The sequence below is a fragment of the Schistocerca gregaria genome, chromosome 1 (assembly GCF_023897955.1).
Source record: "Schistocerca gregaria isolate iqSchGreg1 chromosome 1, iqSchGreg1.2, whole genome shotgun sequence".
NCBI classification, from domain to species: domain Eukaryota; kingdom Metazoa; phylum Arthropoda; class Insecta; order Orthoptera; family Acrididae; genus Schistocerca; species Schistocerca gregaria.
The window spans coordinates 487,050,606-487,075,973 of record NC_064920.1 but is presented as its reverse complement, the minus strand read 5'-3'; positions in this window follow the sequence as shown (position 1 = coordinate 487,075,973).

The window sequence follows — 25,368 nt, the reverse complement described above, 5'->3', positions numbered from 1 at the left end:
TGACAGGTTAAAACGTTGGGCATTGTTTCTGCAAGAATTCCACTTCACAATAGTCTACATTCCCTGCAAAGAGAACATTGTAGCGGACGCACTGTCACGTGCACCGGCTGGGCTTGTGGAAAGTAACACAGAAGACAACCTCGAGGAAAATTTCAGTATTCTTTACATTCAGAAAGTCGCCTTGGAAAACTTCATTACTACATCTTTAAAAGACATTGCTTATGAACAAGATAAGGATCCGATTTGAAAAGACATCAAAAGTAAATGGCATGAAAGGACAAACACGCAGATTCGGCATACTTATCTGGTCAGAAACAACATACTCTTCAAACGTTGCACTGTTGATGACAAACTATGGGTACTTTGCATTCCTGACGATTTTGTTAATAAGCTCATCTGGTACATTCATTTCAGCTACGCCATTTTGGCCCACGAAAATGTTATCATATTCTTCGAACGACTTGTTATTTTAACAATATCGAAAAGAGAATTCGGAGAGTATTGTCTATTTGTAAACTTTGTCAAAAACCTAAACCATCTACCATCTCACATCGTGCTCCGTTGTTTCCTATTACGCCTTCTAAATTAAAAGATTTTGAGGCTGTTGATCTCTTGGGGCCCCTTGTCAGAACATCGCATAGATTTTCGTACGTTATAGTCGCTGTTGAACTTACTGCAAAATTTGTTTCTTTCACTCCGTTACCTAAAGCCACTGGACGGTCTGTATCCAACGCCTTTGTTAAAAATTTCTTACGTGAAGTTGGACATGTTGCTAAAGTCATCTCAGATAACGGACCGCAATTCAGATCTGCTGTTTGGTCACGCATTTTCGGAATCATAAAATCAAACCTGTTTTTATTTCATTGTACTCATCATATTGTAATCCGTCTGAAGGATTATGAAAGAAATCAGTAAGCTTTCCAGACTTTAATGCCACAGAAAACATCAGTATTGGGACAGATATTTACACGTATTTCAAAACGTGCTGAATGGAATGCTTCAGGACTCCACTGATTTACGACCTATTCTTGTACTGAAGAATGAAGAACCACGAAACAGAATCAGAGAGCTTGTACCTTTTCCGAATACACTTAAACTTCGACAAAAAGACATAATTGATTTGCCTATTAAAAATATAAATTCTGCTGCAGACAAAAGGAGAAAACTACACAGTAAAGCAAATTCAAAGAAAATATATATTGGTTAGAAAGTTCTCATTAAAGCTCATTCATTGTCACATAACAAGAAACACTTGAGTCACAAATTCTTTCTGATTTACAATGGACCTTACAGAATCTGGCGTATAAAACATGATAATTGCGTTGCAATTGAAAATCTGCGTACTATGAAGAGTAAAGGTTTACACGACATTTCACATGTAAAACCGTTTCTTGAGAGATAATTTGCTTTTTAACTTAGTCTTTGCCATAATAGTTTTCACTTCTCATTACTAGTACGCTTTGTCACACTTAGAAACTGTTAACATGCAACAACGTTTTGAAGTTAAGTATCCAGTCAAGAACCTAGGGAACTTATTTAGACAGTAATTACGAATGCATTGTGATAGTGAACAGACGACACAGTGTTATTGTGTGTACATTCTTGTTTGTTAGTTGCACGATTATGTAAAGGCTATAAGGCTTAAATACTTAGAAGATATACTACTCATGAGATTTTAATGCAACATTTTGGTTTACTTGAAAAGACATTCTTTATTTAAAGTGCTTTCTGTGAAATTACGAATTAGTTAGTATTTGGTTTGTTTGGCACCTACACGATTATATCACAAAACTATTAATGAGTGACATAATTTATATTATTGCTTTTGCGCTGTATCTGTTTAATATCGGCACAGTTTTTTCTAAATTCTTATGAAAAGAAAAACATGTTTTAGTAGTAACTTTTAATGTATAGCTAAAATTAGATGGCCTTTTCCGTAGAACAACAATACATTACTGTATAGTACTTTCTCGATCACGGCAATGAGCGTAATAACTACAGTCTCTATACGCATAGCATTTCACTTTTGTTTTTGATGAGGTAACTACATTGACTTCTGCAGAACTTTACATACGGACGACGATAATTACGACACTTGGCACATTTTTACCGTTAAGTGATAACAGAAATTATCTTACAGCAAGATGCACAGTTTAGTGCTACAGGAAACGCATTTGAGTGATTAATTTTTGTACTTGGAAAATTTGTTTCGAAAGTTTCTTGAATTACAAAGATACAAAGAAGGTTTGCAGTGAGATATTTCATTCCATTGCTATAATCTGTAACACCTTAGGGTATAATTACATTAATTCTCATGAGATACACGTTTACTTGGTGTACTAAGCGTGTGGCAAGCGCTAGGAGCCCTAGCTAATATGGTATTTGCTTACACAGCTTTATACATCGGTACCATATTTCTCTAACACAGAATTACACAGCTATCTGATCATTTAAGAGAGACAAACATTTTTTTACTATGCCAGCAATACATATTTAACTAATTACACAGTTAAATTAATTCACACTTATGAAATTTTATTTTGTCTGTACTTTATGAACTGTAAATATTGTTTTGGAACCATTGTGGTACTATGAGAGATTTTAATGATGTGTTTGCTAAGGGATCACGATTTTTGAAGTACATTTGAGGTAGATGACTTTACTGAAACGAGCAGAAACATTTTTTGAAGCTTTTAAGATTATTGAAGAAAGCTACGACGTTTTTGAGATTTGACCGAGGTGTTATGGTTTTTATTATTGCAACGACAATGTGTATTGTGATGGTGAGGTGTGGTTGTGATCATTATAACGGGTGAGTGCATGCGTGAATGTGAGTACCACTATACTAACAGAAATTTTGGACACTGTTATACATGAGATTTTGTTTCCACACAATCCTAACGTAAATTTTGAACCTGTGAAATTTTTTATATGAGACTGTCACTGTAGCGGAAACTGCTGTCATAAATATTTCGGTAAGGAAGGTAGAAGACCTTGATTTAATGTGCTGATGGGACCCACCTGCGGGACAGTCGCTTGAAGAAAAAAGCCAATAGTGTTCAGAGGCACATGGGGAGGAAAAAAAGTGGTCACTACCGTCACCATTGACATTTCTTTGTAGAAAGCATGGAAAATATGACACGCTCATACTTGAAAACATATGATTACAGTTTGGAGCTCGTAGATTTTGATATTTATTAAAATGTCTAATGAAGTGATGAGAAATATTTTATGTCTATACACCTGATCATAACTAGTCTCTCTGGTTGAGAGATTTTTTACTGCCTTAGGAGATGCCATATGGCTAGTGAATGATGTTTCATGCTTTCCTTTATGTATATATTTGCTCATTTTGTTTAATATTTAGTTTCTAGCTGCACTGCAGCATTGGTTAAAATAAAATTTAGTAGATGTACCAATAGAAATGTTTTCCGTTTACACATGCATTAAATAATAATTTTATGATATACCCATTCACGCATGCACTCACCCTTTAAAATGATCACAACCACACCTCAACATCACAATACACATTGTCGTTGCAGTAATAATAACCATAACACCTCAGTCAAAACGAAATAAAAGTTTCTTCCCGTTCCAATCAAGAAGGAAGAGTGGGAAGAATGCTTACATACATTTGTGCACGCTGCAACTAATGTAAAGTTTTCTTCGTGGTATTTTCTGGAGCGGTACATACCGGGCTGAAGTACACCTCTAGATTCTGCACTTAATACTGTTTCTTGGAAGTTTGTACGTATGCTTTCGATGTACGATTGGCGTCTGTTTTCAAGTGTCTGATAGTTTGGTTTCTTCACCCCCGCGACACTCTCCTGTGGATCAAAGAAACATGTGATCCTCCGTGCTGCCATTCTCTGTGTACGTTCAGCATGATGTTAGACCTGTTTGGTATGTGTCCCACACACTTGAGTAACATGCTTAGACTGGACGCACCAATGTTTTGTAAGCAGCCTCCTTTGAAGACGACTGTATTTTCCAAGCATCCTGCCAGTCAACCGAAATCTGCTGCCAGCCTTACCAATGTCTGAGCCAGTGAATATTTTATTTCATCCCCTTGTAAACTGCCACAGCCGGCTATTTATACGAGTTCGCTGATTCCTGTTGTGACTCACTGATACTAGTCATACAATACTGCTTTTCTTTGTTTTTTCAAGTGCACAGTTTTACATTTATATACATTTAAAGCAGGGGAGAGAATGAATTAAAGTTCAGGGAGAAAAAAATATTCTGATGACATTGTAATTATGCCAGAGTCAGGAAATGACTCGGATAGTTCGATGGAAGGGATACTGTGTTGAAAGGAGATTATAAGACTAAGACCAACAAAAGCAAAACGAGGGTAACAGAAGGTAGTCGAATTAAATCAAGTGACGCTGAGGGGAGTCGATTAGGAATCAAGACATTAAGAGTAATAAGAGAGTTTTGCTATTCGGGCAGTAAAATAACTGATGTTAGGCAAAGTAGAGAGAAGTGTAGACCGGCAATGGCAAGAAAAGGAAATTTTTAAACATCGAATATAGCTTTAAGCGTTAGGAAATCTTTTCTGAAGGTGTTTGTATCGAACGTAGTCTTATATGGAACTGAAATGTGGACGATAACCAGTTCGGACTAGAAAAGAAAGAAACTTTTGAAATGTGGTGCTATAGAAGAATGGCGAAGATTAGATGAGTGGATCACGCAACTTTTGATGAGGTATTGAATAGAATGGATCAGAAATCTGTGGCACAACTTGACTAAAAGATAAGATCTGATATAGGCCACGTTTTGAGAGATCGAAGGATCACCGGTTTCGTATTAGAGGGAAGTTGGTTCAAATGGCTCTGAGCACTATGGGACTCAACTGCTGTGGTCATTAGTCCCCTAGAACTTAGAACTACTTAAACCTAACTAACCTAAGGACATCACACACATCCATGCCCGAGGCAGGATTCGAACCTGCGACCGTAGCAGTCGCACGGTTCCTGACTGCGCGCCTAGAACCGCGAGACCACCGCGGCCGGCTAGAGGGAAGTGCAGGGATACAAATTGTAGAGGGAGACCAAGAGATGAATGCAGTAAACAGGTTCAAAAGGATGTACGTTGCAGTAGTCATTCGGAGATGCAGGATAAAGTAGCATGGAGATCTGCATCTAACGAGTCTTCGGATAAGATCACAACAGCGACATACCTATAAAGCTACGGATCAGTTTGAAATTTTATCAAGTTACGGTAGGATGTATGCGCAGATTCACTTTAACGTATTGAAAAAGTGAGAGGTAATACGGTCTGCTAGGTGATTAATATAAAACCCGAACAAAAAGTCACAACGCACTTCCGTAAGTTGAATCTGAAGTTACGTCTGCGAGGGTTAGCTGAACATTAATGTCTCCGACTTTTTATATGTGAAAACTGTTAAGGCTTTTAAATAAAAGAAACATTATTGACATTCTGCATCCATTTTCTTCACATCTACATATTTGTTTCGATAGCATAGTCACCCTGGCGACGAACACACTTCTTCCAACGGGAGACCAGTTTGTCGATACCGACACTGTAGAATGTTTGACTTTGTTGACGGAACCAGACACTCACCTCTGCTTCAACCGCTTCATCACTGTCTAAGTGAAATCCTCAAAGGTCTCCTTTAAATTTTAGAAACACTCCAAGCTCTGTCACCCACGTTGAGTTAGCACCACAGTTTCTTTAATTATGAATACAAACAACCACACGGTGCACGTTACTGACGTCGACACAATCATCAGTATATATAGCTTTCGTTCTTCTATGGACCTGAATTGCAGGCACGTTGGTTGGTTGATTTTGGGAGGGGATGGCTCTGAGCTCTATGGGACTTAACGTCTATGGTCATGAGTCCTCTAGAACTTAGAACTACTTAATCCTAGCTGACCTAAGGACATCACACAACACCCAGTCATCACGAGGCAGAGAAAATCGCTGACCCCTGGGGAGGCGATCAAACAGCGGGGACATCGGTCCCATCTGATTAAGGAAGGATGGGGAAGGAAGTCGGTCGCGTCCTTTCAAAGGAACCATCCCGGAATTTCCAGAAGCGATTTAGAGAAATCACGGAAAACCTAAATCAGGATGGCTGGACCCGGGTTTGAGCCGTCTTCCTCCCGAATGCGAGTCCAGTGTGCTAACCATTGCACCACCTCGCTCGGTTGGAGGCAAGTTCTTTGCGGTTAGAAACTTGATTACAGCAAGCTCTTTCTCATCTACCGACACAGTTACGTTACACACCGCCATGTTAGACTGTACAGTTCGATGCCTACTAGAGGAAGAGTGTTGCAACTTGCGTCAGCGAAGCCGGTAAATCGACAGAGTAGTATGCACGACACGTAACACCTCGACCAAATACTAAGAACAGAATAAAGACTACGGTGGCATTACTTTTCAGCACACCCGCGTACTTCTGTCAACGAATTTCATCCCAAGATTACATAGTGCGTCCTTCCTACCACGAATTCCAGTGACAAATTTCGTTTGATATCCTACATAGTGGACGGTTGTTTGTTACTGTTAGTGTGGTACTAGTCAGAAGTTTTTCGGAAATCAAGAAATGCTGCTTCGATCTGATCCATGGCTTTCAGGATGTCATTTGAGAAGTGCTGTTTGGGATGACCACTGATTAAGAACCTATGGTGGTTGGCATGGATTAGATTATTACGTTAGAGATAAGGCCTTAAGTTTGCGCTCAGAATCTGTTCCAGTGCTCTACAACAGATGTACTGTAATGAAACTTGATGGCAGTTTTGTGCAACAATTATCAACGCTTGATGGATGTGATCTATGCTTTCTTGGAACCACTGAGTACAGTGTATTATTCGAGGGATCTGCGGTCTATTATTGTCCAAGATGCTACTCTAAGCGCCTGTAAAATGAATGCGTGCAACGGAAAATACTGAAAGCGTAAATCAAGATTTGGCCCTGACTGACTACCCCCTGAAGCAGATCTTGGGATCTGATAATTGTGATATTATTTCCTCCTTCTTGCTCTTTAACATATAAATTACAACCTAAGCATAAATGTCGATTACGAGAACTAGTAACTGCTAAATATAAATGTTGTTCTGATTAAACATTTATTGTAGATTAAAAACCCCTTTATATTATAAATATTACTGATCAATTGGGCAAATTTGCCCCTTTTTATGTCTACGTGATCTAATATAAATAACGCGATATGACTGATATCATCTACGTACTAAACAGTAGAAGACACTAGTTTCAAAGATGATCTACAGTGGCGTGCTATCTCAGTAGAAATAAAACTTACGTGATCACAGCAGTTTAGCATTATAGGCCTAATAAGCCGAAGCAGTCAGCAATGTCAGTGTATGTACTGAATCCGGTGAGTCGGAGTGGTGGTTCTCGTGCACATCTGCAATGATGGAAGAACTCCAGTCACAAAATAAACTCTTTCAAACACTAGGACGGCAGAAGGCGGTTCTCTCACTAGTATAATCTAATACTACCTTCTTCTCTCTGTGTTCTACAGACAAGAAACGCGAACACCCAGCCACAACGACAGAATTCAGATAATGTCTCTACGTGAGCAAAAGCAGAAGAAGTGCTCTCAATCACTTAATGCTGCGTGCTCTACGACGACTCCCTACCCGGAGGCGAAGCCCAGAATCGTATAAATTCGCAGCAGTACAGTGCCTAACCATTCTCACTATAAAATCTCCTGAGAGCAAAGACAGCAAGTCCGTCTGCACCAACAAAAGCTGATACTGAGCGACTGTCAAACTCGGGCGCTCAAAGCGAAAGACCGCTTTCTCTCCACCACTGGCTTCCCAGCAAAGCTCGGCACCCATCAGTCGTAACTGCAGAAGGAGAATCATATTCTCGAAACCACGGAATGTTCTGCCTCTCTACAATTCTTCCGAACGCCGACCAACCGTATTTTAGTCTTTTGTTGTCCAGCGCAGAGAGTTTGCGAGGAAATACCTATCATCATTAATTAGGAATTCATTCAATGGCACGCTTCTCAGAGTAAAAATCCTGAGAAATAACCCAGCCTGCATGATTTCCGGAGTAACGCTTCCTTGTTCCTCTCTATTCTAATCTTGGCTGCTGTTACTATTTTCCCCTCGACTCCCCATTCTGCCCCTTCTAGCGCCAGGTTGATTACTGCTGATTATTGTAGCAGACCTACCTGTAAACTGTCTCTTATTCATTTCTCAGCTTCTCTCTTTAACACTTATTCATTTCGTGCTTTTTGTGTCCAACTTATTGTTAGTGTTTTTGTACAGAACCACAATTCAAATGATTCACAGTTTTTATTCCCTGGAATTCTACTGATCCAAGTTTTTTTTTCCTTGCAACATACAGATTCATTAACTTGTTCCTTACAAATATATAATATCTGTAGAGTTTTTTCATTGAAGAAAGCTTTCATCGCCTATGCCACTCTCCTTCAGAGATCTTTTTTGGTTCAGCGATCCTGTGTGATCTTGCATCTTAGACAGAAGAATTTTTTCACTCTTCAGTGCTGATTTTTAATATTTCATTATGTTACGTTACATGTCCTTATCAAAAATTACGATTTCCGAGAGAAAGGTCATTGTCAGTATACTCTAAAGCCTACGCCAAAGCAAGATGTCCTCCACACATCTTACTTTAGCTTTTGATTATATGTACACCTGCAATGAAATATATTTCCGAAATTCAGATTTCTCGGTCCAAGGATGGCAGGAAACGAAATATGATACATAAAATATTGTAATATACAGGATGGCACACAAGAAGTAATACGTTTTCATTTGGTTATTTTGAAGTTTTACATATATTTTCACCAATGTAACTTATAGAAGAAGAACGCGAAATCCCGAAGATGGGCTAAAACTTACAGACGCGCGAAATTTGGCACGTACTTCGATGCGAGATGCCTTTAATAGGTTCCACAACGAAACATTGTCTCGAAATTTGGTAGAAAATCCGAAGAAATTCTGGTCGTACGAAAAGTACACAAGCGGCAAGACGCAGTCAATACCTTCGCTGCGCAGTGCCGATGGTACTGTTATCGACGACTGTGCCGCTAAAGCGGAGTTATTGAACGCAGTTTTCCTAAATTCCTTCACCAGGGAAGACGAATGGAATATTCCAGAATTTGAAACACGAACATCTGCTAGAATGAGTTTCTTAGAAGTAGATACCTTAGGGGTTGCGAAGCAACTCAAATCACTTGATACGGGCAAGTCTTCAGGTCTAGATTGTATACCGATTAGGTTCCTTTCAGATTACGCTGATACTATAGCTCCCTACTTAGCACTCATATACTACCGCTCGCTCACCGATAGATCTGTACCTACAGATTGGAAAATTGCGCAGGTCGCACCAGTGTTCAAGAAGGGTAGTAGGAGTAATCCATTTAACTACAAACCTATATCATTGACGTCGGTCTGCAGTAGGGTTTTGGAGCATATACTGTATTCAAACATTATGAATCACCTGGAAGGGAACGATCTATTGACACGTAATCAGCATGGCTTCAGAAAACATCGCTCTTGTGCAGGGATCTCAAGTAGATTCCGTATTTCTAGATTTCCGGAAAGCTTTTGACACCGTTCCTCACAAGCGACTTCTAATCAAGCTGCGGAGCTATGGGGTATCGTCTCAGTTGTGCGACTGGATTCGTGATTTCCTGTCAGGAAGGTCGCAGTTCGTAGTAATAGACGGCAAATCATCGAGTAAAACTGAAGTGATATCAGGTGTTCCCCAGGGAAGCGTCCTGGGACCTCTGCTGTTCCTGAACTATATAAATGACCTGGGTGACAATCTGAGCAGTTCTCTTAAATTGTTCGCAGATGATGCTGTAATTTACCGTGTAGTAAGGTCATCCGAAGACCAGTATCAGTTGCAAAGCGATTTAGAAAAGATTGCTGTATGGTGTGTCAGGTGGCAGTTGACGCTAAATAACGAAAAGTGTGAGATGATCCACATGAGTTCCAAAAGAAATCCGTTGGAATTCGATTACTCGATAAATAGTACAATTCTCAAGGCTGTCAATTCAACTAAGTACCTGGGTGTTAAAATTACGAACAAATTCAGTTGGAAGGACCACATAGATAATATTGTCGGGAAGGCGAGCCAAAGGTTGCGTTTCATTGGCAGGACACTTAGAAGATGCAACAAGTCCATTAAAGAGACAGCTTACACTCAACTCGTTCGTCCTCTGTTAGAATATTGCTGTGCGGTGTGGGATCCTTACCAGGTGGGATTGACGGAGGACATCGAAAGGGTGCAAAAAAGGGCAGCTCGTTTTGTATTATCGCGTTATAGGGGAGAGAGTGTGGCAGATATGATACACGAGTTGGGATGGAAGTCATTACAGCATAGACGTTTTTCGTCGCGGCGAGACCTTTTTACGAAATTTCAGTCACCAACTTTCTCTTCCGAATGCGAAAATATTTTGTTGAGCCCAACCTACATAGGTAGGAATGATCATCAAAATAAAATAAGAGAAATCAGAGCTCGAACAGAAAGGTTTAGGTGTTCGTTTTTCCCGCTCGCTGTTCGGGAGTGGAATAGTAGAGAGATAGTATGATTGTGGTTCGATGAACCCTCTGCCAAGCACTTAAATGTGAATTGCAGAGTAGTCATGTAGATGTAGATGTAGATAACCGCTCTACAAGCATAGTCATTACTGAAAAGCTAAACAGAGGATTGGTTACCGAAACATGCATCACACAAGTGACTTCCACCATTGGCGATGCACAGCTGAAAACGTTTGCCTGAGCTGCTCATTACATTCTCAATCATTCCTTGAGAAATAGCCTCTATCTGTTCCCGGATTAAGGGTTTCAACACGTCAGTATTGTGAACTCGGCGTGAAAACTACTTTGTTCAATGAAGGCTTTCAACGTGCCAGTATTGTGAAGGCGGCGTGAAAAAACACATTGTTTTTGTGTAGTGACCGCACAAAAATAGCAGGGACTGAAAGTTCTGATGATCCCACCGGCCAGGTTTGTTTCTGTCGAATTCATTTAGGTCAAAGTTTAGCTCATAAGACACCACAAGATTTGTGAGAAATCCGTCATTCTGTTGGATTCTGACCAGTATTGTTGAACATAAATTGCACCTACTCAATTTATCTCTCGGTGTTGTTGAGCTACTTGCAGCTTAGGAGGAGGAAACTTTAAAAGATATTTCACAGTTCCTGCAAATACATAAGAGTGATTTGTAATGACCTGGGTATAGTCCATTATTGTAGAACACAGGAATAGCGGTTGCTCATCAGACTTCTGACTGGTTTGATGTGGCTTGCCAAGAATTCCTCTTCTGTCCCAACATCTTCATCTCAGAGGAGCACTTACAACCTACATCCTCAATCATTTGTTGTATGTATTTCAGTCTCCGTCTTCCTTTATAGTTTTTACTATACACAGTTACCTTGATGTTTCAACACATGTCCTGACATCCTGACTCTTCTTCTCCTACTTTCTTTCACAATCGTACTGACCAACTAGGATCACTATAACAACTTCAGTTCCTCTATTTCGTTTGTTGTTCTCTTCTGTTTTTCCATTTTTCCCTCGTTTTCTCCCCATGATGTCTCTTCATTTCTTCTGTCCTTGTTGTTCCAGATTGTTCATTTCTTCTGCCTGGAAATCTTTCCAAATTTAGTATTTTATTTTTAAAACGGTTTATTTATGCTATTTCTGATTCTATGATGTTGTTTCTTTCTAGATCTTACCTTACTTCTGTAATCCATACTAATGTCGATTTCTTCTTCCAGAAATATAGGAGTATTTGTTTTGTTAGTCTATTTCCATCCATTCGGTAGAGGTGTTCGAAAAAGGTTAATCTTCCTTTGGCCATTACTTCACATATTTTCTCTACATTTTTGTAGGTCTCCTCATTACCTATTATTTTCACCCCTCTGCAGTTTTTATTGCACCCATTATTTTTATAATAATCCTTCTTCCCAGTACCTCTCGTTTGTCCATCTTATAGTTCATCGTTAGGCATTCAGATCCATATAAACATTCTGGTCGTACCACTGTCATGTAAAGTTTTTGTTTTGTTTTTCTAGACATACGTTTCTTGTTGTAAATATTTTTGGTCAAACCGTATGCTCTTTGTTAATTCTTACATTTACTGCAGATTTTTCTAGTCTATTCTGTTGTATAGTTTCTCCAAGATATTTGAATTTATTTACTTACTCTATTTTATCTATTTGTGTTCTATGAATTTTGGCACATTTTTTATAGTTGTCATGAATTTTTTTTCAGCTGAAATTTTGAGACCATTTCTGTTTGCTATTTTTTTTTCCCGAGGGTTTACCTGAATAACTGCTTCTGTTAGGTATTCTGAAAGTATTGCAAAATCATGCGCAAAAGCCAACAGTTTACCTTAATTCCATTTATTTTCCTTCCCAGAGTTATTGGTTCAATTTTGTGATTTTTTAGTCCGAATTCCAGATCCTTACAATTTTTTCTAGAATATAGTTAAACAGAAAAGATGATAATCCTTCATCTTGTCTAACACTAGTTTTTATTTCAAATGGCTGAGATACTTCTCCCATAAATTTGACTTTAGATATTGTCCCTGTTAGCGTTTCGCGAATTATATGTGATAATTTTGATTTAACAACTGATTAACATTCTATTGCGAATTATTGACTGTAAGTTAAAAATTTGTTCTACCACTCTGTTTACGAGAATTTTTGATAGTATTGTGTATGCCACTGGCAGAAGTGACACTCCTTTATAATTACTGACATTTTGTTTGTCTCCCTTTTTATGTAGCGGGTGGATTAATGCTGTTTTCCTTTCAACTGGAACCTTTTCAGTTTTCCAAATGTTCTCAAAAAGGAGCAGTAAATCTTTTATGATTTTTAGTTCTGACCGCTTCAATAATTATGCTGTAATGGACTCTTCATCACTTGCTTTATTGTTTTTGAGTGTTTTTATGGCATCATGCATTTCTAACGCTGTTGGTGGAAAATCTTCCTCAAGATTTTGATAATTCTAATTTATCTATTGTAACTGGCCAGTTTAACATATTTTCAAAAAAAAATTTGCTAAAATTTCACAATTTTCTTTGTTACTTAATCCCATTTTGCCATTTTCATCTTTGAAACAAATACTTGGTGCCTGATATCTTTTAAGTGTGTTTTTAAAAGTTTGGTAAGAATTCCTAGTATTATTATTGGTGATATTTTCTTCTATTTCATTAAACAGAGAATTTTCAGAGTTTCTTTTGATCTTCCGGATTATTTTTTATGTTTCTTTTCTATGTTGTCTGAATTGTTCAAGATCTTCCTATTTTTTCGAACATCTCCATTTTCTCCATTTTTGAGCTCTCTGTATTAGTGCTTCTTCACACTCCCTTTTCCACCATGTCTTCTTTTTATTCTTGACTAATCCTAAAGTTTTCTCTGCTGCTTGCGCTATTTGCAGCTGGAGTTCACGACAATCACCTTCCTTACTTGTCTCAATTTCTTCTTTTGTAATACTGGGTTGCAGTGGTGTTGTATCTGATCACATTTTTGGTCGCCTTTTTTTGTTTTAGATGGGAGAAATTTTATTTTAATCATAGAGAGATAATAATATGCATAGAATTCCCCATTTCTATTTTAACACTCATAATTTATGTGATATACATATTAGATACGGCTACGTGATCCAAATGAAATTCTCATAGGTTTGGATATGGATGTCTCCAAGTTTTGGCTTTTATTGGTAGTTTGCGGAAGTGTGTGGACATGAGTTTTAGCTGGAACATTTTGCGGATATTGATCAGTCTTTCACCATTTCTTTTTTTAGTGTTTCCCATGTGTTCCATTTCTCTGCAGTTCTGCGGAGAACGCCCTCATTATATACCTTTTCAAGCAACATAACTTTCAACACTCTTCTGTAGCACCACATCTCAAGTGGTTCAATTCTCTTTTGTTCCAGTTTTCACACAGTCCATGATTTAGTACCATTCAACGCTGTGCTCCAAAGGTACATTCTCAGCGATTTCTTCCTCAAATTAAGGCCTATGTTTGGTTTCAGCAAACTTCTTTGGCTAGGAGTATCCTTTTTGCCTATAACAGTCAGCTTTTTATGTCCTCCTTGCTTCGTCCGTCATGACTTATTTTACTTTCAAGCTGGAAGAACTGCTCAACTTCTTCTACTTCGCTATCACCAATTTTGACGTTAAGTTTCTCGCTATTTTCATTGCTGCTATTTCTCAGTACTTTCATCTTTCTTCGATTTACTTCAGTTCATATTCTACGCTCTTTATACAGTTCTTACCATTCAACAGATCCTGTAATTATTCTTCACACCACCAGCGTATCTGATCATTGACATCCTTTCATCCTAAATTTTAATCCCACTCTTGAACTTCTGTTATTTCCCTGTCTTTAACCGATTTTAATCTGAGCACATCGTTCTTGGTCTTCTAACCTCATTGTTCACTATCGGTTCTTGTATAGCTTACTCCTATTTTTCTTACAACTTTGAGCACTTGTCACTATTTTACATTGCCGGACTCATTTTTAGGTTGGCAGTTGAATGTGTCTCGACTTTTCTTCAGTCTTTCTTCCATTATTAAGTGTAACGTTGCATACTCAACTGGACTGCATACTATGTGAGTCTGACCAGATGTGACAGATGGCGCGACCACATGTACATCTTCGCAGGGTGGAAAATTGAAAATGTACTATTTCCCTTGGATCATTCTATGTACACTCCTGGAAATGGAAAAAAGAACACATTGACACCGGTGTGTCAGACCCACCATACTTGCTCCGGACACTGCGAGAGGGCTGTACAAGCAATGATCACAAGCACGGCACAGCGGACACACCAGGAACCGCGGTGTTGGCCGTCGAATGGCGCTAGCTGCGCAGCATTTGTGCACCGCCGCCGTCAGTGTCAGCCAGTTTGCCGTGGCATACGGCGCTCCATCGCAGTCTTTAACACTGGTAGCATGCTGCGACAGCGTGGACGTGAACCGTATGTGCAGTTGACGGACTTTGAGCGAGGGCGTATAGTGGGCATGCGGGAGGCCGGATGGACGTACCGCCGAATTGCTCAACACGTGGGGCGTGAGGTCTCCACAGTACATCGATGTTGTCGCCAGTGGTCGGCGGAAGGTGCACGTGCCCGTCGACCTGGGACCGGACCGCAGCGACGCACGGATGCACGCCAAGACCGTAGGATCCTACGCAGTGCCGTAGGGGACCGCATCGCCACTTCCCAGCAAATTAGGGACGCTGTTGCTCCTGGGGTATCGGCGAGGACCATTCGCAACCGTCTCCATGAAGCTGGGCTACGGTCCCGCACACCGTTAGGCCGTCTTCCGCTCACGCCCCAACATCGTGCAGCCCGCCTCCAGTGGTGTCGCGACAGGCGTGAATGGAGGGACGAATGGAGACGTGTCGTCTTCAGCGATGAGAGTCGCTTCTGCCTTGGTGCCAATGATGGTCGTATGCGTGTTTGGCGCCGTGCAGGTGAGCGCCACAATCAGGACTGCATACGACCGAGGCACACAGGGCCAACACCCATCATCATGGTGTGGGGAGCGATCTCCTACACTGGCCGTACACCTCTGGTGATCGTCGAGGGGACACTGAATAGTGCACGGTACATCCAAACCGTCTTCGAACCCATCGTTCTACCATTCCTAGACCGGCAAGGGAACTTGCTGTTCCAACAGGACAATGCACGTCCGCATGTATCCCGTGCCACCCAACGTGCTCTAGAAGGTGTAAGTCAATTACCCTGGCCAGCAAGATCTTCGGATCTGTTCCCCATTGAGCATATTTGGGACTGGATGAAGCGTCGTCTCACGCGGTCTGCACGTCGAGCACGAAAGCTGGTCCAACTGAGGCGCCAGGTGGAAATGGCATGGCAAGCCGTTCCACAGGATACATCCAGCATCTCTACGATCGTCTCCATGGGAGAATAGCAGCCTGCATTGCTGCGAAAGGTGGATGTACACTGTACTAGTGCCGACATTGTGCATGCTCTGTTGCCTGTGTCTATGTGCCTGTGGTTCTGTCAGTGTGATCATGTGATGTATCTGACCCCAGGAATGTGTCAATAAAGTTTCCCCTTTCTGGGACAATGAATTCACGGTGTTCTTATTTCAATTTCCAGGAGTGTATATGGTCCTAGACGTATCATTAAATTAAATCTTCTCTAATTACGTTTCTCATCCAATTTCCTTACCTTTCCCATGATCCCCCATCATCATTATCGCCACAAAGCAGAAGAACACTTATCATCCTTACATGATATCATCGTTGTTCTATTTTTGTATAACTTAATTTTTAAAACCACATAACGAAAAGCGGCGATCACTGTCAGCTCGCTCTCTTACAGGAGGGGTGCAATTAACGATTTAAGAACAATAACTCTGTAATGTTGTTGCATTAACTTGAGGGGTAAGCGGTGCTGATATTCAAGACCATAAAAGTGGGTTAAAAGCTGTGAGCTATGTGGGGAAGTTAATCTTGCATTACTGCGCAACTGTTTCACCAGGTATCCAGCCTAGCTTACCAAATTCCCAACCAGACTAACATTAATTATAATCTTTTAATCGTCATACGACAACCGGTGATATATTGATCATTGGAATTACAGCATATTAAACTTGATTCATAACTGAACTGGTGCCGTATTTAGGATTGTGAAAATGTGAGTTTGTAATCTTACAGAACACATCAAATAGGGAGCCAAGTTTGGGAGACTGCATACAACAGTGCATTTATAAAATAACATACGAAGAACGTTGAAACATATGCAAGAGGAAATTAACCACAACCAACCGATTCAATTTTCACCCAAAGAAGTTACATTCGTAGCGCAATCCTCTCCGTCATGTATTTACCACACACTGATATACTTAATTCACACTAACTCTCTGTGAAATCTTCCCGAAAAGAATAGCTGAGGGCTACTTTGATGATTACACCACATGCTTCACATGGTTAACTTGTTTTACACAAAGAGTGTAACTCTACAATAATTTTGATAATTAAAATAAATTAAATCGAAAAGCAATTTACAAAAGAAAAACCTCGAACTGCTTACTATCGTCTTACTATTAACCTGATGGGTCAAACAATTGTATAAGCACGTGGTAGTGGTCTCACAAAGTACTCCCCACGAGGGTTGAACATAAAGAAAAGTTGCTATATTGAAAAATATTGTCAAGACGAGACGTTATAATCTCACACACATTCGCATTTAAGATTGATGACCTTAGTTAGAGTTACTGATCAACACGTGGTTCCACTTTACTCACAAAATAGTGACAAAGCATCTATTGGAAGATATTCTAAACTTCACACTCGAAATACACTGCGTTGCAATTTAAGATAACATTAGATATTTTAGAGCTAAACCTGAAATAAAGGTGATTAAATTATCAGTTAGGCTGAACTTAAGAAATTCATTGTCCTACGGACTTAGCAGACACGCGCTTAGCCGGAGATCTTACCACTTCCGACGCTCGCCACGGACAGACTGACCTGGGATACTACCGAGCGTGCTTAACAGATACAAACGGATGTTACCACAGAGGCAGCTTCCTATACCAACATGACAAGCGACGGACAGGACCATACTATGAATAGAAACCTTTCTGCTTTTAGAAAGTGTAGCTACCTGTTCCGACGTTGGTCCTACTGTTCTCTAGCAGAGAGGCTTGTCTGCTACTAATGCAGCATGCAACTAGAAATACATTTTCTCATTCATCCTCTCACACAGAAGGGAAAGGGGATGACAGTATCTTATCATATACAGTATATAAAAGAAAGCGGATGTAGGTTACATATGAGACTGTGTGACGTGAATTACATATAAACTGTATTTTAAAGTTTAGTAGTGTGACAGATCGTTCTTGTTTATGTGTAAAAGTAACACATTTCACTGCTCAGTCTCCTCCCAGATAGTCAGAAACACCACAGTAAATTTAGAAGAGGAATTTATGCCGTAAATGACAACAGATTTAAGAAATTAACATGAAAGGAATCCAACAGAGACCTTTCAGCTCTTTCAAGATATTCTTTTAACGAGAGGTAGTCATAATGTTTTAATTAGTACTGGAAAAAAATTAAACTCCGACCATGAAACTTGGCTATGAAGTTAGAGCTTCTCTGCATTTCACGGTTTGATGCAAAATATTTTTCGAAACGATCACTTGACTGAGCCCTTGGTTGTACAGGGTGTCTCAAAAAGAACGCTGGATTGGAGACTGCTATAAATCAAATTTATTTATTTGAATGGAGCAAAGCAAGCACACAGTTCTCTTCAGGAGATGTTGAGGCTTAAACTTGAAACAAAATATCGGTCGTATGACTCCTTCCACTAGCCCTGAACGTGATCATTCGGTTCATGAAATTAACTATCACACACTCACACATTTCCCCATCAACATCGTCGAGGACACGTCGAATTTCTTGTTTGAGTTCCAACAGATTATGATGTTCCTCTGGTAAAGTAATGACTTACCTTACCCCTATAATAAGTCGCAATCTGTCACATCGCAATATCGATGTGGCTAGGTTTGGTCTCCTCGTAACGAGATTAGTCTCTCTCGGAAATTTTCACACTACGCAGCTACTGCGTCATCTGAAGTGTGGTAAGTTGCGCCGTTTTGTTGGAACGATGAATTCTCGATGTTCATTTGATCTAGTTTGGGCCAAAGCAAAGCAGTGAGCATCGCACGATGACGAATTCCATTCACCGTTACAGCTCTTACTTGTTTATCTTCAAAAAAGTGAGGACGGGTTAAGCACCACCCCATTACCACACCAAACCGTCACTCGCTGAGGACTTTAACTTTTCTCGTGAATTACTCTTGTGTTCTCTGATCCCCATATCCGCCAGTTATGCTTGTCCAGAAAGATATTTAAATGGAAGTGAGCTACATTTTAGAAAATTATGCTCTTTGTGAAACCATGGCTCTCCCGTTCCTTTTATCAGTATCCATTGCACAAACCACCTGAGTTTAGTATGATCTGCCGGTTCATGTTACTGTGTTAACTGAACTGTGTACGGCTGTAAGTGCAAATCTTTTGTTAAGATCCTGTGCACTGTTGCTGGGTACATGATCATTTCTTGAGCACGACGGTGACATGATTTTCCCGCACCCACAGTTAAAGGATCACGCACAGCAAAACACTTGCCTCATCCCGGCCACTTTCAGGGAGTTTGATGTCTGCTGCTGAACAGGTTTTTTCAGATTTCTTGATCAGCCTACGGACAGTGAATTCATTTGATGCACTGTTGTGCCCAAGAACAATAAGGGATTTCCGAACAGTTTCCGCGAAACTTTCACCATTATTGTAGTGAGTTTCTTTTGTTTGTTTTGTACACTGAATTTCACATCATTCAGTGTTAGCCCTTTGTGCATTTTACATCCTTATAGAATATAAATTGCATTTTATAAGTAATAAAATAGCTGATCGCGTGACTTCAGCACTTTTGTATAACAAAAGCAATTACTTTTGAAGCAAATATACTTTGCAGGCGTAAACATAAAAATATATGTAATTATTGCTGTTATTTTGCACTCAATAGAACGTTCTCCATCATTATAAAAGACAAGAGTTTCCAGTTATTACTGATAAATGTGGAAGTTGTTTATGAATAACAGAAATTCGAAATAAGCATTGAAGCGATGTTTGACTTATTTCTGTTTTGCACTTTTTTTATTTAACTTTTCGTTGAGGAATATGCATTTTCTAATGCTGTATTCTAAATTTGTATTGTTTTTTTTATTTTTACAGTCCTCTGTTTTATGTTACAGATCAACAATTTTCGAATGATACCGGAATTAAGCATTGACAGTTTCAGTTTTGTTATAAATGCAGTTTACTTTTAAGTAACAGGAAGCAGGTTAACTAAGTAGAACGAAAATGTTCCGTATGTTAGCCGGTCCTTTACGCATCTTCGCTCTGTTTCTAGACGGTTTACCGCTTCCGGTGTTTAGGGGAATCTGGTAAGATATTGACTTGACACGTCAAGAGAGCCATGGTTATGAGGTAAGGTATGCAACACACCTGAAGTACTGATAATGTAAGTACGACCTTAACTGACGGAACTCACCAAACCTACTAGGTGAACTATCGTAGTCTCCGCTTACATGCGACACACCTAGTGTACAGTAGCCAGCGGTAGTTTAACAACTCTACATATGACTTACAAATAACGCCATCGTATGAAAGTACATACGACTTACAAACAGCAAAATGATATTCAGCGCAGTGTACGTAAAATATACAGCATTTTCATTGTGAGTATTGAGGAGGATACAAAGTATTCGACACCATGTGACGTTGCCTTTGCAAATATGACACTACATAATGACTTAGTTGTAACTGGTGGTTGTTTTGTGGTCTTCAGTCCTGAGACTGATTTGATGCAGCTCTCCATGCTACTCTATCCTGTGCAAGTTTCTTCATCTCCCAGTACCTACTGCAGCCTACATCCTTCTGAATCTGCTTAGTGTATTCATCTCTTGGTCTCCTTCTACGATTTTTACCCTCCACGCTGCCTAAGTACTAAATTGGTGATCCCTTCATGCCTCACAACATGTCCTACCAACTGGTCCATTTCTAGTCACGTTGTGCCACAAACTCCTCTTCTCCCCAATTCTGTTCAATAACTCCTCATTAGTTATGTGATCTACCTATCTAATCTTCAGCATTCTTCTGTAGCACCACATTTCGAAAGCTTCTATTCTCTTCTTGTCTTCACTTCCATACATGGCTACACTCCATACAAATACTTTCAGAAAAGACTTCCTGACACTTAAATATATACTCGATGTTAACAAATTTCTCTTCTTCAGAAACGCTTTCCTTGCCATTGCCAGTCTACATTTTATATCCTCTCTACTTCGACCATCATCAGTTATTTTGCTCCCCAAATAGCAAAACTCCCTTACTACTTTAAGTGTCTCATTTCCTAATCTAATTCCCTCAGCATCACCCGAATTAATTCGACTACATTCCGTTATCCTCGTTTTGCTTTTGTTGATGATCATCTTATATCCTCCTTTCAAGACACTGTCCATTCCGTTCAACAGCTCTTCCAAGTCCTTTGCTGTCTCTGACAGAATCACAATGTCATCGGCGAAGCTCAAAGTTTTTATTTCTTCTCCATGATTTTAATACCTACTCCGAACTTTTCTTTTGTTTCTTTCACTGCTTGCTCAATATACAGAGTGAATAGCATCAGGGAGAGGCTACAGCCATGTCTCACTCCTATCCCAAACACTACTTCCCTTTCATGTTCCTCGACTCTTATAACCGCCACCTGATGTCTGTACAAATTGTAAATAGCCTTTCACTCCCTGAATTTAGCCTCTGCCAACTTCACAATTTGAAAGAGAGTATTCCAGTCAACATTGTCGAAAGCTTTCTCTAAGTCTACAAATTCTAGAAATGTAGATTTACCTTTCCTTACCCTTTCTTCTAAGATAAGTCGTAGAGTCAGTATTGCCTCACGTGTTCCAAAATTTCTACGGAATCCAAACTGATCTTCCCCGAGGTCGGCTTCTACCAGTTTTTCCATTCGTCTGTAAAGAATTCGCTGTAGTATTTTGCAGTTGTGACTTATTAAACTGATAGTTCGGTAATTTTCACATCTGTCAACACCTGCTTTCTTTGGGATTGGAATTATTATTTTCTTCTTGAAGTCTGTGGGAAGTTCGCCTGTTTCATACATCTTGCTCACCAGATGGTAGAGTTTTGTCAGGACTGGCTCTCCCAAGGCTATCAGTAGTTATAATGGAATATAGTCTACTCCCGGGACCTTGTTTCGACTCAGGTCTTTCAGTGCTCTGCCGAACTCTTCACGCAGTATCGTTTCTCCCATTTCATCCTCATCTACATCCTCTTCCATTTCCATAATACTGTCCTCAAGAACATCGCCCCTGTATAAAACTTCTATATACTCCTTCCGCTTTTCTGCTTTCCCTTCTTTGCTTAGAACTGGGTTCCTATCTGAGCTCTTGATATTAATGCAAGTGGTTCTCTTTTCTCCAAAGGTCTCTTTAATTTTCCTGTAGCCAGTATCTATCTTATCCCTAGTGAGATAAGCCTTTATATCATTACATTTGTCCTCTAGCCATCCCTGCCCAACCATTTTGCACTTCCTGGCGATCTCATTTTTGAGACGTTTGTATGCCTGCGTTCATTTACTGAATTTTTGGGTTTCTCCTTTCATCAATTAAATTCAGTTTCTCTTCTGTTACCTATGGATTTCTGCCGGCACTCGTCTTTTTATCTACTTGATCCTCTGCTGCCTTCACTATTTCATCCCTCAAAGTTACCCATTCTTCTTCTACTGTATTTCTTTCCCCCATTCCCGTCAATTGTTTCCTTATGCTCTCCCTGAAAGTCTGTTCAGCCTCTGATTCTTTTAGTTTATCCAGGTCCCATTTCCACCTTTTAGCAGTTTCTTCAGTTTTAATCTACAGTACATGACCAGAGTCTACATCTCCCCTGGAAATGTCTTACAATTTAAAACCTGGTTCCTAAATCTCTGTCTTACCATTATATAATCTATCTGAAACCTTCTAGTATCTCCAGGGTTCTTCCATGTAAACGACCTTCTTTCATGATTCTTAAACCAAGTGTTAGCTATCATTAAGTTATGCTCTATGCAAAATTCTACCAGTCGGCTTCCTCTTTCATTTCTTAGCCCCAATCCATATTCACCTACCACGTTTCCCTCTCTTCCATTTCCTACTGTCGAATTCCAGTCACCTACGACTATTAAATTTTCGTCTCCCTTCACTACCTGAACAATTTCTTTTATCTCATCTTACGTTTCTTCAATTTCTTCATCATCTGCAGACCTAGTTGGCATATAAACTTGTACTACTGTAGTAGGTGTGGGCTTCGTATCTATCTTGGCCACAATAATGCGTTCACTATGCTGTTTGTACCCGCAAGAGGACGCCATCATCATGTAATCATACAGTAAAGCTGCATGCCCACGGGAAAAATGACGGCTGTAGTTTCCCCTTGGTTTCAGCCGTTCGCAGTACCACAATAGCAAGGCCGTCTTGGTTAGTGTTACAAGGCCAGATCAGTCAATCATCCGACTGTTGCCCTTGCAACTACTGAAAAGGCTGCAGCCCCTCTTCAGGAACCACACGTTTCTCTGGCCTCTCAACAGATATCCCTCCGTTGTCGTTGCACCTACGGTACCGCTATCTGTATCGCTGAGGCACGCAAGCCTCTCCACCAACGGCAAGGTCCATGGTTCATGAGGGGGAACTGGTGGTATATACAAATACAGTACCTAAAACTGACAACGGTCACAATAAAAGCAAACTTAACTGTGGATTCAAGCGCAAAACAAGTAACCTGAAGAGCACACATCCCTGCCTGTACCAAATGAAAGTAGCGTTCGTAAGTGCTAAAAAGGTTGTATGCACTGTATGGCGTAAATGGTACTAGGTATTAAACACTTATTGCCGCCATGTAAACACAATGAAACAGTAGAAGTCTCACCAGTTTCGAATTATGAGATGCTTGTATAAGCGCTAAAATACATGCGTTACATAGCGTAAGCAGGTGCCGACTTACTAGCATAAAACAAAATGGTGTAGTATTCTGCCTGCTCAAAATGAATAGTAGCGTACATAACCGTTGAAACAGCTACGTGTATTGCTTGGCATAAATAGTAACAAGGAAATAAACATTTAGTCTGACATATTGGCATAACAAAACAATACGCTTCCTTGCCGGTTCAAAACCAAAAAGAGGGAATTTAAGCTCTAAAAAGCAACATGAACTACATGGCGTGCATATTTATATACAATTAAAAATATTTATATACAATTACACATTAAGAGCCGACACAATGAAACACTGCAACTCTCTGTCAGTTCTGAATATCACAAATTGCTATAATAGCTACATATGCATTGTATGGCGTAAATGGCCATAAGAAATTAAACAGTTAGCGCCGAATTATTAATACAAAACTAAATCCTTTAGTATTCTTCCCGTTCAAGTGCCTTACATGAGCGTTACAATAGCTTCATGCACTGCATGGCGTAAATAGTTACAAGGAATAAACATTAAGTGTCGACATACCGGCAGAACAAACAATACATTTATCTGCCTGTTCAAAGTGAATATGTGCAAAGTGGAAAATTGATTCTTCATTGATTTTCACTTTTTCCACCACCGACTTCGATAAGTCGATCTTCGAGCACGAAATCCTCCACTTCCCGTGCTCCACATGAATGGTTGCCATTTTGTTGTTCCCATCCAGACTTGGCTGACGACAAAGGGAGCGCCTTTGCCACCTTAACACTGTGCCCTGTTGTCGTACACTTCCTCTAGCTCATCATGGTTTGTCACACGATTGTCCTCCTACAGATATACACTCCTGGAAATGGAAAAAAGAACACATTGACACCGGTGTGTTAGACCCACCATACTTGCTCCGGACACTGCGAGAGGGCTGTACAAGCAATGATCACAAGCACGGCACAGCGGACACACCAGGAACCGCGGTGTTGGCTGTCGAATGGCGCTAGCTGCGCAGCATTTGTGCACCGCCGCCGTCAGTGTCAGCCAGTTTGCCGTGGCATACGGAGCTCCATCGCAGTCTTTAACACTGGTAGCATGCCGCGACAGCGTGGACGTGAACCGTATGTGCAGTTGACGGACTTTGAGCGAGGGCGTATAGTGGACATGCGGGAGGCCGGGTGGACGTACCGCCGAATTGCTCAACACGTGAGGCGTGAGGTCTCCACAGTACATCGATGTTGTCGCCAGTGGTCGGCGGAAGGTGCACGTGCCCGTCGACCTGGGACCGGACCGCAGCGACGCACGGATGCACGCCAAGACCGTAGGATCCTACGCAGTGCCGTAGGGGACCGCACCGCCACTTCCCAGCAAATTAGGGACACTGTTGCTCCTGGGGTATCGGCGAGGACCATTCGCAACCGTCTCCATGAAGCTGGGCTACGGTCCCGCACACCGTTAGGCCGTCTTCCGCTCACGCCCCAACATCGTGCAGCCCGCCTCCAGTGGTGTCGCGACAGGCGTGAATGGAGGGACGAATGGAGACGTGTCGTCTTCAGCGATGAGAGTCGCTTCTGCCTTGGTGCCAATGATGGTCGTATGCGTGTTTGGCGCCGTGCAGGTGAGCGCCACAATCAGGACTGCATACGACCGAGTCACACAGGGCCAACACCCGGCATCATGGTGTGGGGAGCGATCTCCTACACTGGCCGTACACCCCTGGTGATCGTCGAGGGGACACTGAATAGTGCACGGTACATCCAAACCGTAATCGAACCCATCGTTCTACCATTCCTAGACCGGCAAGGGAACTTGCTGTTCCAACAGGACAATGCACGTCCGAATGTATC